The 15,421-nt window shown below is 33.7% G+C and overlaps 1 long non-coding RNA gene across 1 annotated transcript; it reads left to right on the top strand.

Moving 5' to 3' along the window:
* The first annotated feature begins 5,260 nt into the window (after positions 1–5,260).
* Positions 5,261–5,734, top strand: LOC119066801. Its single transcript, XR_005085790.1, has 2 exons — positions 5,261–5,383; positions 5,495–5,734. It is a non-coding gene; the product is annotated as an uncharacterized LOC119066801 (long non-coding RNA).
* The last annotated feature ends 9,687 nt before the right edge of the window (positions 5,735–15,421 follow it).

The raw sequence follows: 15,421 nt of genomic DNA, 5'->3' as shown, positions 1-15,421 counted from the left end.
CACATATTTGACTTCATAAAATGAATGTCAAGGTATTAATGATTTAAACTTACTGGCAGCACTGAAAAATGTAGACGTCATTTATGCACCCCCTACCATGGAAGACCCGTTTGGGCTCCCGATAAGACATTCGTTAGAAGTAGGTTGATATAAATGGATAAATTGTTTGATCAAAAGAACAAAGATATTCGGGGTAATGGATTGGAAAAGATTGACCTAGAGTCGTAAAGAGTGGAAGTCGCCAGTAGGTGATATAAGAAAGTAATATGTAGTTATACTGACGAGGCGAACACCATTTGTTAGCAAATATTGTGGGTACATCTACATACGATATGTAACATATTGGATTTTCTTATCACTCAAAAGTCATGCAAAATTATTTGAAAAAAAGTTGAATGAAATTCCAAAAACCTAATTCTAACTGGTACCAGAAGTAAAAAAAAACTAATGAACAGAAACCCTTTAACTCATCGAGGGGTTCGTAATTGGACCTTTATCCCTTTAAGTTATTTTATATAACATTGTAAGAAGTGACATGCAAATTTAGAACAAGACTGGGTAATTTAAACGAAATAAAACTGTAATGAAAAAGTAATCTTTGTTTATAAAACATTGAATGCATAAATGCTGAGGTTGTACATTTTGTCTTTGTCACGAGCTTTGTCATTCTAACGAAGCAAAAAAAAACTGTTTACCATATACCCTTACCACCGAGTAAATTATCTCAATTCACATAATTTCCGTGGTATCACAACCGAGTCCCTTACATATCAAACAAAAAATGTTGTTCACCAAAAAAAAGAGTTTATTACCTTCAACCGTTTTCTGGTTTACACTACATAAATCTTAGCAATTCTAAATAAAAGGGGTCATTTAACTACATGTAAGCATTGTGCAAAAACGATGCTCAACCAATTGTTCTTAAAAAATATTACTTTATAATTTATTTGAACATTCATAATTTTGATGATATATACTCTTCAGCTGATACTCTTCTGTCGCAAATTTACCATCCTTAATTTATAAAGCGTTCCTCTATATATGCATTTTTGTTTCATTTCATTTTTTTTCGTCAATAATGATATGCAAATCTCAAATGAAATACACCTTTAAGAGGAAATATTTTTTTTAAATATTTTTATCGCTTTGTTAAAGAGGCTTTGTTAGCCAAACTATGGGATGAATAATATAGTTTTTTAAAGCCTTTTTTACACTGAAGCATTAAAAATATTCATAATATATAGCACGTGTTTTTTCTGTTCAGTTTTGTTTTCAGTTTTGTTATGTCTTTTTATTGCTTTATGAATATTATACACGTTTTGTGTTATATAAGTATAAAATGCATATACTTCGGGATGCTATTCGAAGGTGCAAAGACTGGGTTTTTATTTCTTTTTTTAGCCGAATGCTCGTAAGGATTCTATAGCAGACTTTAGAGCAACGAGCCGCACACATTTTTATTAATAAGCTGTTCATTTGTTTCGTAATCATAAAGTTTTACAACTTTTTCTATTCACCAAGTTTCGATTAATACTAAGAAAACATGAGGAAATACAAGTTATATCTTGCATTTTTCATAGAAGGATGTTCGAGACAATTGTGGACGAGAATAGATAAACTAGAGGAGCACATTGGAACTTTTTCCATTTTAAGTATCTGAAAGTGGTGTTCTGTTTGAAGAAATAGCAATATTTCATGCATTTTCAGTAATGGAACGTGATAGTAAGAAGTAAATACTCAATATAGACCTTCGGGATAGGAATTTTACATTAATTTTAGCTCCAACTAAATAAGGCGATGATGAAAGTGGTCACATATGTCTCAAAAATTGAAGGACCTGGACTTTTAAGAAACAGATACAGTATGACAAAAATATTGAAGTATTAGATTTTCTATCTACACTAGGAGATGCTCTGAAGAAAAACAAATTAATCATTAAACTATAAAAACAAGCTATTCAAGGAAGTTGAAAAGAACTTATGTTATACAAAGCACAATCTGTTACTTCTTATGTTCAATCTGTCGCTTAACTTTCGATACAAAATCTTTTACTTCGTTCATTATAACATATTTTTGCTATATAATGGATCACTAAGCAAAGCTTATCGCTCATTTCTATGTCATTCTTTTCGATAGCAGATGCCTTCTTATACATTTTTTTTTAGAAAAATGCCGAATTATCTACGTGGTAATGTGGAGACTTCAAAATAAGGAATACAATCGATTTGTTGCCGTTCAACTGGTTTTTTTTAAATATGAAATACTAATACAAGACTATACCTATCTCTGTCGCTGTTAAACTTTAACCCAGACATGTGCTACGTCCCTATTATTGTAAAAGTGTTTTTGCTAAAGAGCAAAACTTGGTGATGGATAAAAATAATTTATTTTTCGTAGTAGCTTAATTACTCATGAATCGGTATTGTCTCGAAACTTTGACATTTAAATTAAGCATTCTACACATTCCACACATAGTGTTCGTTAACACAAAAAACTGGATATGTATAGAATAATACAAACAACCATTTGTTCCGAAATGTATGTTTGATGAGGCAAGTCTCGTCTATCAAATTGTGCGAGGAGTGAAGAGAAGAAAAAAAACACGAATGATTTATCACTCAGTAATTTATATTCGAACAATAGGGTATAATGTACTTTGACAGTAAAAAACAAACCGAAAGAGAATTTAAAAACAAATAATACTAAAAAATATAAAAAAATAAACAATAAGTGGAATTATTATGAAGCATCGTTTCATTTTCATATAATATGTAGAGTTATTGTAGGACTAAAACTTATGTAACTTACGAGTCCAATATAACATATAAAACACTCTGAATGTTTTATAGAAATAAAAGCCTAGAAACATCATATAAATGTATACGTCTACGTAAAACACTATTTAACAATGACAGAATAATATTAAATGAAATCAAAAAAAGAAAAAAAAAAACTGAATCATAAATATTGAAGTGTGTTGTGTTTTAAAAATGCCTTATGAGTCTCGTTGCGGCTTGATTGGTTTGAAGGTTATTTATAACGATGGAATGTGATGAATGCAAATGGTTTCTTTGAGGTGTTGTTCTGATTGATTATGCACAGGTCAAATGCATTGTATTTACTAAATGCGTGAAATGGGTGGTATTGGGAATGTTTTTTTGAGATAGATATTTTTATGTTATTATTATCGTTGGTGGAGAAATTTTCAATCGGTGCTCACTCTCTATCGTTACAAATATTATATTGATATGGAATTAGTTATGCATGTTTGATATGATGGGTGGTTTATTCAAGGAATTCCAAAATGGATTTTTGATTGTATATCATTACAGTGTCAGTTCATCTGCAATATGTTACTTATTGATAGATAGTACAATAAGATCGAAGATTAGAAAAATAAGGTTAGTAGAGAACATGAGAGAATTCGACAACAGAAGTATCGATGAATTTCTGAAGGAACCAAGAGTTCGTGAAATGGCGAAATATGTCATTAAGTTCTATGGGCTTTTTCCCAGATTTTGTTTGTCTAAATCTTTAGTAAAATAAATTTCGAAAACATTTAAGAACTGCAACAGGTGAACCCAGAGCAAAAGATTACTTCCTTCCAAAAATATAAGTGGAACTTCAGCGCAGATTCATCAAGAAACACTATTCGCTGAATCTGCGATTAGTCACCAAGAAACACTATTCGCAGAATCTGCGAATAGCATTGGCGTTGCAAAATCTCTTAACGAATTCAAATTTCAAGCCAAAATATCTTAGACTGGGAAGCAATTTATTGACTAGAAACATCGATGACTTTTAAAGGAGGACCAAAGGAGATGGGTTCCAAGTAATGAATGCCGTCGACGCTACCTATTTTAATTGATTTTTTGAATAGCTGCATGCTACCATCTGTCTTTTAATATTTAATTGCCTGTTCTTTGCTTGCAATCCTAGTTTGCGTTAATTTTAGTAAAATGTGAAAGGGATTGGTTTAACGTCTAGGATTTTTCCACTTTTAACTATTGAATGTTTAAATAATGAAATAAAGTAGCTCCTTAGAATTGTATACCTACTGTAGGTACGCCGATCATGTGTTTAGTTTTCTTTTTTTATGGAAATAAATAAAAAATGAATGAAGAAAAACGAGCTAAAACTAACGTTTCATGAACCTATGTTGTCGAAATCATGGATCGACCTACTACTCATAATCAACTATAACTCCCATCTGTTATCGACATAGACGAGAAAAATAATAAGAGATGTTCGCTGGCTATTAAGGTCTTTTATAGTAATATATTACAACAAATGAAGTAACAGATTTTTGTTTTTATCTGAAGAAAACATTTCGATTAAAAGAAGTAACAAATTTGATAATTATATACGTGATGTGCATCACTGTTCTGAGAGACCAGATTCAGACACATGCGAAGGCAGTTCGCACCCAAAGGTAAATAATAATCTACTATTTGCTATTCGCACTCGCATTTTCCAGTGGAATTTTTTATGTGTGTTCAGAAAGGTTCGACCCTTGAAGCCAAAACCACTTTCAAAAAAATTCTTCGAAGCTTGTGTGGCTAGTGTCTAGTGTATGATGATCAAAAGCATAAAACATACACTTTTCTTACAAAAATTTCTCCAGTTACCCGAGCCGTACAAGGTCGTGTGGGATGTCATTGGAAAGGTCGTTGCATGTACTTCCGGGCCAAATAAGGTCTTATTGGGTTCAACATTCATTCATACTGAGATATGTGCAGTTGAAGTTTTCAACCGAAAAAGACTGAAAACTTACACTTTTCTTACACCAATCTCTCGAGGTACACGAAACGTGTAGGGTGTCATTAGAAAGTTAATTTTATGTTGTTTCAGGGGAAATAGGGTATTATGTGGGTTTGGAATCATCGACAATGAAATATGAAGTCATCGTAGATGCTTTGAAACCCCCTATTTGCCCTGAAACAAGATAAGATTACCTTTCAAATGACACCCCACAATTTTTAAAATTAAATTAAAGTGATTTTGAACAAAATGAGTAGACTATAAACATGCTTGCAACATCTGTTAACTGGGAATTAAAGTGATTAAAGACTCATCTACATTTTGTTTTCAATCTTATGCTTCCTAATTTCCAAACATAATCAATTTAAATGTTTTAATAAATTTTATATCTTCAAAAGTGTGAAGTGCTGCAAAAAAGTATCAGATGAAATGACCCAAAATTATCTTTCAGCTGAACCGAGATAAGGAACTTTGCAGCTTATATACTTTCCTGCAATGGCTACAAATAGTTCAATCATTCCGTAGCATTCAAACGGAATTAAACCAGTGAAAATGATTAAGAAAATCAGTTTGATTTCGGTGGTAGTACTGTTGTTATCGATGTACACCGCTGTTTATGCAAGTATGTGAATGCGTTTTCCATGTGATATAACTGATTTTCCTTTATTTATTATAAAATTGATTTTCGTTTTCTGTATTATTGTAAAATAATCTCAGTTTTTAATTGATCCAGATGGCAACTGCAACATGGCCGCAGTAAGTCCACCAAACAATGCACTACCATCAACTTGTATGGCCACCGTTGCAGGATGCCAATGGTTGAATGGTAGTATGGAACCAAACGGAAAATGTGCCGAAGCTGGATACATATGTTGTGTCTTCCGTTGTGAAAGTGACGATGAGTGTTAATGTCAATTAAGTTCATAATTTTTGCAGACGAATAAATGTCAATTTCAAATTTGTGTTCACATTATACAATAGTTTAGAGAAGTGAAACTCTGACTATGGACATGGATTTGTAGCTACACACGAAAAGTCGAAATGTATGCCTCAATCCTGCCGATACGTAGAATGTGCCTCACATTCTCGAGATATTGATGAAAAATACAAATGTATTTCGAATACGATGAAACTCTTGTCATATGGAAACTTATTCTTTATATCACAGGATTAGTCAAAAGTTTAAAATATTGGAAAGTAACAAGCAATAAGTTCGATGTACTCTTCAAATGGGGTGGACGCAACAGTAACCGACACTTATTGCACTTTCATTGATAATGCTATGAATAAAAGACCAAGAAATTGTGCGACTAGTGGTACTGGCGCCGTTTAATTATAGGATCGAGGCACTACAGTTTAAGATATTAGATGAATTGTTACGGTTATCCATTTCCGCGGTGCGGATATATCAACCGATTCACCTCATTCCAAACATCCTAGAAGAGTTAATGAAAAGGTAAGTCGATCCGTAGACATTTTTTGATTGATTCGGTTGTAAGTCGGAAAAATTGAATTGGTTGTTCGTGAAAAAGAGTCTGGGGTAAGGTGTCATTTGTAAGAACTGACGGGCTACACCAAAAATATGACTCTAGCATTCTAAGGTAAAGGCATAGAGGTAGACTACCTAGAGGAATTATGACCCGAAATTCATTGAAAAATTATATCACACACACCACTAAAACGAAAACGTCAACTTTAGTATTCTTTCGACATTTTGAGTCCCCTTACTTTTAACATTAAGAGTCGCTTTTACTGTCTGTACATGAAGCAGTCACATACACATTAATAGTACTTTACATAGTGCTTAAAACATGAAAAGTACGGTTTTCGACGCATGTAGCATGTAAAATATATATGATCTTTCATTTTAATTCAGTGCCGGACTGGCCCTATGGGTGTTCGGGCGATTCCCGAAGGGCCCTTGGGTAAAGGTAATCACGGACGTTGAAAACTAGATTTAATTTATTTATCGAATGGTAGTTTCTCTCGTCGTACAATACCGTGTCGTCAGTAATTTGCACAAATTAAGAAGAAGAAAACAAATTACAAAACAGAGATAAAAACAATTGAATTTAATAGTAGATTATATACTTGTGCGGAAAATTGTTGTTTTGAAGAGTGTGGAATTTGTATGCCGAGCCGAGGGCGAAGTATACAGACACAGGAAGCAAAACATCGATTTCCGCACAATTATGTAGTTTATTTTACCTCTTGCGGTGAAAGTGATTTTTTTTTTTGCGGGCCACCTGCGAAAAATGAATTTTCGCAACACATAGGAGGTAAATGCTCTTACAACACAACGTCAATGTCAAAATCAAAACATCACACTTCCAAACTCGATAGCCAGGAAATGGAAAACTAGAGTAAAACCGGAAATCGTTTCTGATTTACGTCTAACGAAAACTATTTCATTTCTGGACTATTACGTGGACAAAACTATGAATTTTTTCCATCTTTAAGTGCCCATTACACTAAACAAAAAATACTCCGTGAGATAACCGTGAGAGAGCGAGCTGTCAAATAAACAAAGGAAAAATTGAAAAAATTCAATTTTGTCTCTCACACGGAGTACTTTTTTGGTAAGAGGAAACTAAGCATTAACGCTTAGATGAAAAAATTATTTAGTAAAAAGAAGAATTGTACCAGCCTGAAAAGCTAATTCTAAGCTCTAAAGTTTCATCAATTTTTGACTCGAAACAGTAGTGCAACGAGTTGCCTTAACGTATGAACAAGCATCTACATTCAACATACATTTCTCAGTTATACTAGATAACGAAGAACGCACATTCGAGCAATAAGCGTATAGAAAACCCAAAATAAAATATGTGAACGTACAATCGTTAATAATTGAATTATTCACGATACATTACCTTTCAAAAGCGTGAATGCATTTAATTCCGGTATTCTCTGTAGCATTATGCATTGTGATCCAACTATTTGTCTTTTTTTTTAAATATTCTAAATGAAAAAAAAAAACTAAAATAATTGTTGTTTGTCTGTTTGTTTGTTTTGTACTGCCGGCCATTATATGTGCCATTCGTGTAGTACATATATTTCATCCTATAATACTGAAATATTTGTTATTTGCGCATCATTTGTTAATCTGTTGTTGGTCTGTGAGATGTTCTTTCAATTTATACCATGGGTTTTAGTTTCGATTCGACTATGATCATTGTGTGAGTATTTATTTTTATTTTAGTTTTTTTTTCGTTCCATACGAACATAATAAAACATTGTCAACAGATATGTTCAGTAATTTCAATGTTTGATGAGAACAGCTCATTGTTCGATATATAATGAACCAGAAAACCTCTTTTTCTGCTACTGTTAATGAATAATGGACAGGAAATTTGTCTAAACAGAAGAATTAAACTAATTGTTGTACATCAATGTATGTTTCAATGGAGCTATTAGCATATGAGACTGTAATTAACATAAAGTGGAAATGTTATAAGGTTTTTTTCGGATGAAAAAAAAAATGTTCAGCTGTTATTTCGGTGTTTGGAACAGGTCTACTGTTTAAAATACCTATAATACAATGTTCTTCATCATTGTATACGCACTACAGCTATTTGCAAGTCAATGTTACAGGTAATAATAGTTTATTGCTTACTTGCCTGGAAATGTGCAACTAGTGCAAAGTTTGTATCACGAGCCGAACGCTGGGTTTAATTAAGCTGCTAATCAAAACAAGAAATTCCAAAGGAAATTTGTCTACCGGACCGTAGTAATTGTACATTTATGTATTTTAGGCTTGTAAATTGATTATATTTACGAAATTAAACATGATTCTACAGGCCTTGCCTACAAGCTCGCAAAATCCAATCGAAATCACTGATTTAGCCGTATTTTTCGTAAACCAGGGTAAAACGGAAAGACAAAGATAATTGCTCAGGCATGGAAATAATGTTTTCTTCTCGGTAGCCAAGTCGAAACTTCACGGTAACTTTAAACATAAACCTGACGAAGAGATGATTGAAATTTTTAGCGAATTTTTTTTCCAATGACTAGGTTACCAGGGTCCACCGTATATAAATGACTCCTGGAAATCAGTGGAATCCCTCTCCACAGATTACAGAAGATTTAAATTGCAATTCAAAGAGGCAATTCGGCAAACATCTTGTTGTAAGTTTGGAACCAAAGACGTTTATCCTTTGAGTTACTTTTATTAACAGAGAAAGATACAGGGTTTGCTACTCGTATTTATAAATGAATTGGTCCAGTGTACTAAGTTAGAGAATTAAATCAGTCAGCAAATGTTGCTTTGATAAAACGGACTGAACAGTGAATTTGAGTGTTCAGTAATTTCAACACTCCTCCTCAAAGCTAGCATTTGACTCCTCCTCCTCCTCCTCAAACGTACTGTTGAGTCCAGCCATCATTCGAAATTTCTTCAACTTGATTCGATGTAATGGTTTAGTTAGGAGGTCTGCAACCATTTCGGAAGTTGGGCAGTATGATAATTTCAGTTCGTTGTTCTTGCCAACACCACTCACAAAATGTGTCTTCGTATCAATGTGTTTCGTTCTATTGCTGAACTTCGGATTTTCGATAGATTTGATGCAGCTTTGATTGTCTTCATATACGACTGTTGGTTCGTTTTGAATTTCGTTCATCTCGTTCAACAACTTTCGTAGCCAAACTGTCTCCTGGGATGCCTCACATAATGCAATAAATTCAGCTTCACAAGACGACAAGGCGACACAGGTTTGTTTTCGACATGCCCATGAAATTGTTCCTCCATAGAATTTGAAGATAAAGCCGCTGTTCGATTTTCGATCAGTTCGATCTTCAGCCCAATCTGCGTCGCTGTATCCAAGCAATTGTTTATTGCCATTGGTATGACTCAATCGCAGTTTCAAATCGCATGTTCCTTTTAAGTACTTCAATATTCGCATTAATTCGTTCCAATCAGTTTTCGTAGGATCGTTAACTTTTCTGCTCAGGATCGATACACTTGCGCTAATATCGGGACGACTATTGATTGAAACATACAGAAGTTGGCCAATTATTTTCTGATAGAAGAAATTGTTCTCCAATTTATTTGCATCGTCGATTTTGTAATAGCCGGGATCCATTGGTATAGGTGATGGTTTAGCGTCCTTCATTCCAGATTGTTCGATTATTTTCTTTATATAAACATTTTGGTTAATAAAGAAATCGCCACTCTCGTCTCGTTCAATTTGGCACCCGAGGTAATAAGAAATGTGCCCGAGTGAAGAAATGTCGAAATCTTTTCTCAAATTTTCTTCCAACAACGATACCATCGTTTCGTCTTCGTACGCCGTAATAATATCGTCGACGTAAATGAGTACGTAGCACCATTTGTTATTTGTTCTGACGTAGAATAGGCATGGGTCAACAGTACTTTGCTTGTAGCCATAATGAGTCAATGCAGTTTTGACTGTATCATTCCACACCTTTGCAGCTTGCTTTAAGCCGTATATGCTCTTCTTTAATTTACAAACCTTGTCACCATGTTCTTCATCTTTGAAACCTGGTGGTTGTTCCATGTATATAGTTTCTTGTAGTTCTCCGTAAAGAAACGCAGTTTTTATGTCCAAATGTTTGACTTTCATGTTTCGTTTTGCAGCAACAGCCAAAAGGGTTCTGAATGTAGTTTGTCTCACTATCGGCGCAAATATTTCGTCGTAGTCACAGCCATACTTTTGACTGTATCCTTTGGCCACTAGTCGTGCCTTATATCGGGCAATGTCACCGTTCACGTCGCGTTTGAGCTTAAATGTCCATTTACAGCCGATGATCGACCTATTGTGTGGACGATCGACTAATTCCCAGGTCAGATTGTGCTTCAGTGAGTTCAATTCATCATTGATGGCTTCGGTCCATTTGTCTTTTTGTTCACTTGACAGCGCTTCCAAATGATTTTTGGGTTCAGTGTACTAAGTTAGAGAATTAAATCAGTCAGCAAATGTTGCTTTGATAAAACGGACTGAACAGTGAATTTGAGTGTTCAGTAATTTCAACACATCTTAGGGAAAAATAGTTGACGACTTATATTGATTGTAATATATGTTACTGTGAGTGGTTACCAGGAAACCGCCTTATTTTCAAGGCCATAATTGCAATGTCAAGTCAGATGCCATGTATCTTTTCATTTTCCTTTAATTCCTTCCGATTTTATCTATTTTGCTCATGGAAAGGAAATTATGCGGGTACCAGCGAACCTAGAGATGGAACTGGTGCAGAACATAATTTCCATATTTGACTTTTTTGTCGATTTGTGCTACTTTACCGACGATTTAATCAAATATATCCGTTTTAAGATTGTATATGAGGTGAGGATGTTAGGCAGATCAATATGCATTTGCATCGCAAAATAATACGCTGAACTCTAACTTTTAACTTTCATACAAAATCTTGGTACAAGTCTAGATCAGGTCGTCTGTCTCACGACAAACTAGCGTAGACTTTTAAACACAATGAAAATGCATTGTGTTTTTGGGAGATACGGCAGTTTGTCACGACATAGACGAGGTGAATTTGTGTATTAACCTGTCACAGACGGCAAGCATATTAACAGTATTACTATTCAAACTATTACTTCATTTTATCTAAGATTTTCGAAGATTAATTTCAGAAATCTTTTACTTCATTTGTTTTGAACATGCTTTTTGCTATATAATACCTCATCAGTCAGAGCTTGTCGCTTATTATTGCTGTCGTTGTCGATAACAGATTACAGCCGTCTGTAACAGGTTGACTCAGGTGGAGTTTTAGACAGTTTATTTTGGATACTGTGAAGTAATGATGGTCTGCGTAAGCTCCCTCATATAAAACCTTGTCCTCCTCCTATTTGATCAAATCATAACTTCTACTCGATCGAATGGAAATTAAACCAGTCCAACCATGTCTTTTGGTGGTTTCCCCATGTTTACATTAGATCGCTTCCTCATTTTAGACTTCAAGTTTTCATATTCTACCCCTGACTATGTGGATTCCAAATTTTCATTTATGACCATTTCAAAGTTTAAGTCAATAACACACATACTAGAAACGATGAGTCGCGAATTCTTTCTCCACTCTGTGATGATAATACAATAGAAAACAATGCAAACCACATCATCCACCAGAATATATAGTTCAGGCTTGCATTCAGCCTGTGATTCTGTAGAATCTACTCTTCTATAGGCACATAATTGAATAATGCGCCTGCATTTACCTCATAATTGCAATCCATTCTTATTATCACACATTCGGTGCCTATTGTTCGGGAAAGAAATATGAATATAATTTTTTTTGTTTGAAATCCGAAAATACCTTCACTGCTTGGAATATCCAAGTTTTCCTATTCTATTATTTCGTTAAAAATACTACATTATATAATGGCAAACAATAAGAAAAGGTGAATTTTCTATTCATCTTCGCTACAATGATACAATATTCGAGTGCAGAATTCAGCAAAAATGGAACAATGGGTAAATAGGAAAATAAAAACAGGCGATCATATAGAGCAGTTTAAAAAGTTGTGCTTAGAATAATGGAATTGGGTGAAAACGATGAAAGAAAAAACTTGCAAACTACCCTTAAATTAAAAGGTAGATTTAGCGTGAAAACAGTGCCGCACTCAGATATTGGTTACATTATTGTGTGGTTTGTGCACTGCAATTGATTCTCAACATTTTACAGACTGTTTTAGATAATCATTGAATCTACTACTTCAGTTACTTAACATAGTTTTACAGACATAATCTATTACTTCATTATATTCAACACATTTTATTATCATAACAATATACCTATCTCTTACTATCTTACTATATACCTATCTCCTAGCTCATCTCTTACCTTTTTAACAGTTCGTAATAACAGATTCGAGTAGAATCTTGGAGCTGATATCTATGCTTGAACACAATCCCACAACTAGAAACTGTCCCAAATTTCCATCGAATTACTGACTCACTTACCAAAAAACAAATACCCCCAAATCCATCTCGCTCAACTCATTTTTGACACATCTAACATTCATAACCGAAACGGGCAGATGCGTTTTTGTTTGTAACAACAGACACCATTCAATGACAATGGACCTTTAATCTTGATACAATGTGATACAACTTTTTTGTTCACTGAGTCCAAAGAATACCTTTCACGGGTAATACTTTTGCGTCATCGTACGCATGTAGTAGTTGATGTAACATTGCAATGAATATATTTAAAAAAAAAATTGGAGAAATTACGAGTGTCTGTGTGCTCTAGTAAGTAATCCTTAAAATTAAAAAAATAAATATATTCAGGTAGAACGCAATGGATGTTGTACGGAACACCGAAAGTAGTTCGAACGACTGTAAATGTATTCAGTTTGAGCACATCAAAATATCGTTTAATAGGGGGATAGAGTGTAGAGGGTCCACTCTTAACAATTGTGTGATGGAAGAGGGATTCTTGATGTGGCCTTTAATCTGCCAATGAATATAAATGAACAGTATTATGTATGATTTTATTATTTCCCATTGTACTGTTTGTTATCTAATGTGAAATTGAATTTTTTTCAATGTAATTTTGAATTAGGATATATTTGTTTTGAGGAGGAAAAAAAAACAGGTCAACGCTGGTCGGCTGAGAATATCGAAAAATGTTCTTTACAACATTCTCGTTTCTATTGTCTGATAGGTAATACCGGAAAGAAAGATGCGCCCTAAAAATAAATTAAAAAGATTTCTCTAACATTTTTTTTTGCAACTCATCCGACGTGTAGTAGCGCTCTCGATTTATGATTATTTTCACATTATACTCGCACATTCGAATTACGAAAATGTATATTTTAATAATTTTGTTTTCATTGTTTGCTTTCCAGTAGCAATTTAAATCACTACATGTGGTCTAGCCACGATCGACATACCTCTTAAAAACCGTTTCCATTTGTTTAATAACTTGGAAATAAGCAGCCACACCACACACATCTCTATATTGTAATACGTGTACCGAATTAATATTTAGATCAAAACACGGCTGGGCTGCCCCTTGCGGGGATTCTATAGGACTTTTTATGGTATAATTTTATGAACAGCGTTGTTTAATAGGCATCTCCTAAGCTCTTAGTTCGAAAATACAAATTATAAAGTCGATTTTCTGCACAATCATTCTACATTAATTGTCATTTCATTGGATGTGATGGTTTTTGCCGCTTCTAGTGATTCATTCATTCCGTTGTTCATTTTGATAGCGCTGCTAAACATGTTTGATTATAGCAAACTTGTTCTCAATGTTAGATCGCATAACAGCATAATAGAACGAATAGTCAATGTTAAAGTCCAAAGCTATGGAATGTAATGCTGTTTTGTTACGGTAGCAAAGAAAAATTTATCTTCAACGTCTAATTATCAATCAAAGAATCTTTTGTTCGGATATCTTATTCGATATCAGATTGAGAAAAGAACATAAAGAATTGACTTGAAAGAATTCTCTTTTATGAACGAACAATAAAAGTTGATCCTTTTAAGAAGATAAAAGGTTGAACTATTTTATATACATCATCTTTCGGTTTAATCATTTCTGTATCAGCCGCGTTTCGTAGAAAGTGATTTGAATTGGGCTAAATGTAATATTGTTTTCAAATGGTTAAAAGCCAGCGTTGTGATTGCTTCAAAACAAGACCAGCAAGTAAGCATGTTCGTTGATAAAGTGGTTTAGAAATATTTTTTTCATCCTGCTTACGATTCAATAGACATGGACATGTAAAAAGGAATGACAATGGCGTGATAAGATGTGACATTTTGTTTTAAATAATTTTCGATTAATTTTAAAATGCATTACATTTGTCTCTCAGATAGAACCAGTGACGAAACCGTTTTCATTGTTTTTCACTTGCTGCAAAATAATCTTTTAAAAAGGCAAGCATATCACCTACCCCCATGTAGAAACTAAATCTCTTATTTATTTTGATTTAAACATCGCTAAGTTTTTGATATCAAATCTTTTACTTCTTTAGTTTAACATTTTTCTATATAAGAGAAGTCTGAGCAAATCGCTTATTTTTATATGGTTGACAATAACAGATGATCTGATCAGATGCTCCTAGCAATATTTTCAGATAATTTAAAAGAATATTAAGGTTAAATTATAGAGCCCTGGCTATTTGTATTGTATTACTAGCCTCGTCATATTACCGATTCTACAAAATAGAACATTATTTACCAATATTTGGTCAAATGTTGGAAATGGTACTTCTTGTGTACACACAAGAAATAACATTTCCATCATTTGTCCCATTGCCAAGTAAGAAATTTTATCAAAAACTTGAGGTAAAGTTTTGACTCCGTGAAGTAGAGTTAAGCTTACCTCAAGTTTTTGAATTAATTGAATTTCTGCTTGGGGCTTCCGGGAATGTGTGCTCATCAAAAATTACAGTATCACATCAATCTGATCAATCTGATGGAATTAACAGTGCACAGTGGTCGTTTGTTAAATAAGATCTGCCATCTCTAGATGGAAAGACCCCTAACGCCTGAAAACTGAGATAGTCCAGTATTAAAAGAAGTAAGACTTTTTCGGATGCCCCCAGTTCATCGAATCAATTCATTTGTGTGTTGATCAATTCCTTGCTCTATTATTGATATGCTTTCTGTCCATGAAAGTAAAAAAGAAACTGATTTTTCTGAACACTAAATGTTCAATTTTATCGACTTAGGACTATAAT

This window comes from Bradysia coprophila, chromosome IV (assembly GCF_014529535.1).
Source record: "Bradysia coprophila strain Holo2 chromosome IV, BU_Bcop_v1, whole genome shotgun sequence".
NCBI lineage: Eukaryota > Metazoa > Arthropoda > Insecta > Diptera > Sciaridae > Bradysia > Bradysia coprophila.
The sequence above is the reverse complement of the archived record's forward strand: the minus strand, read 5'-3'. Positions and strand labels throughout refer to the sequence as shown.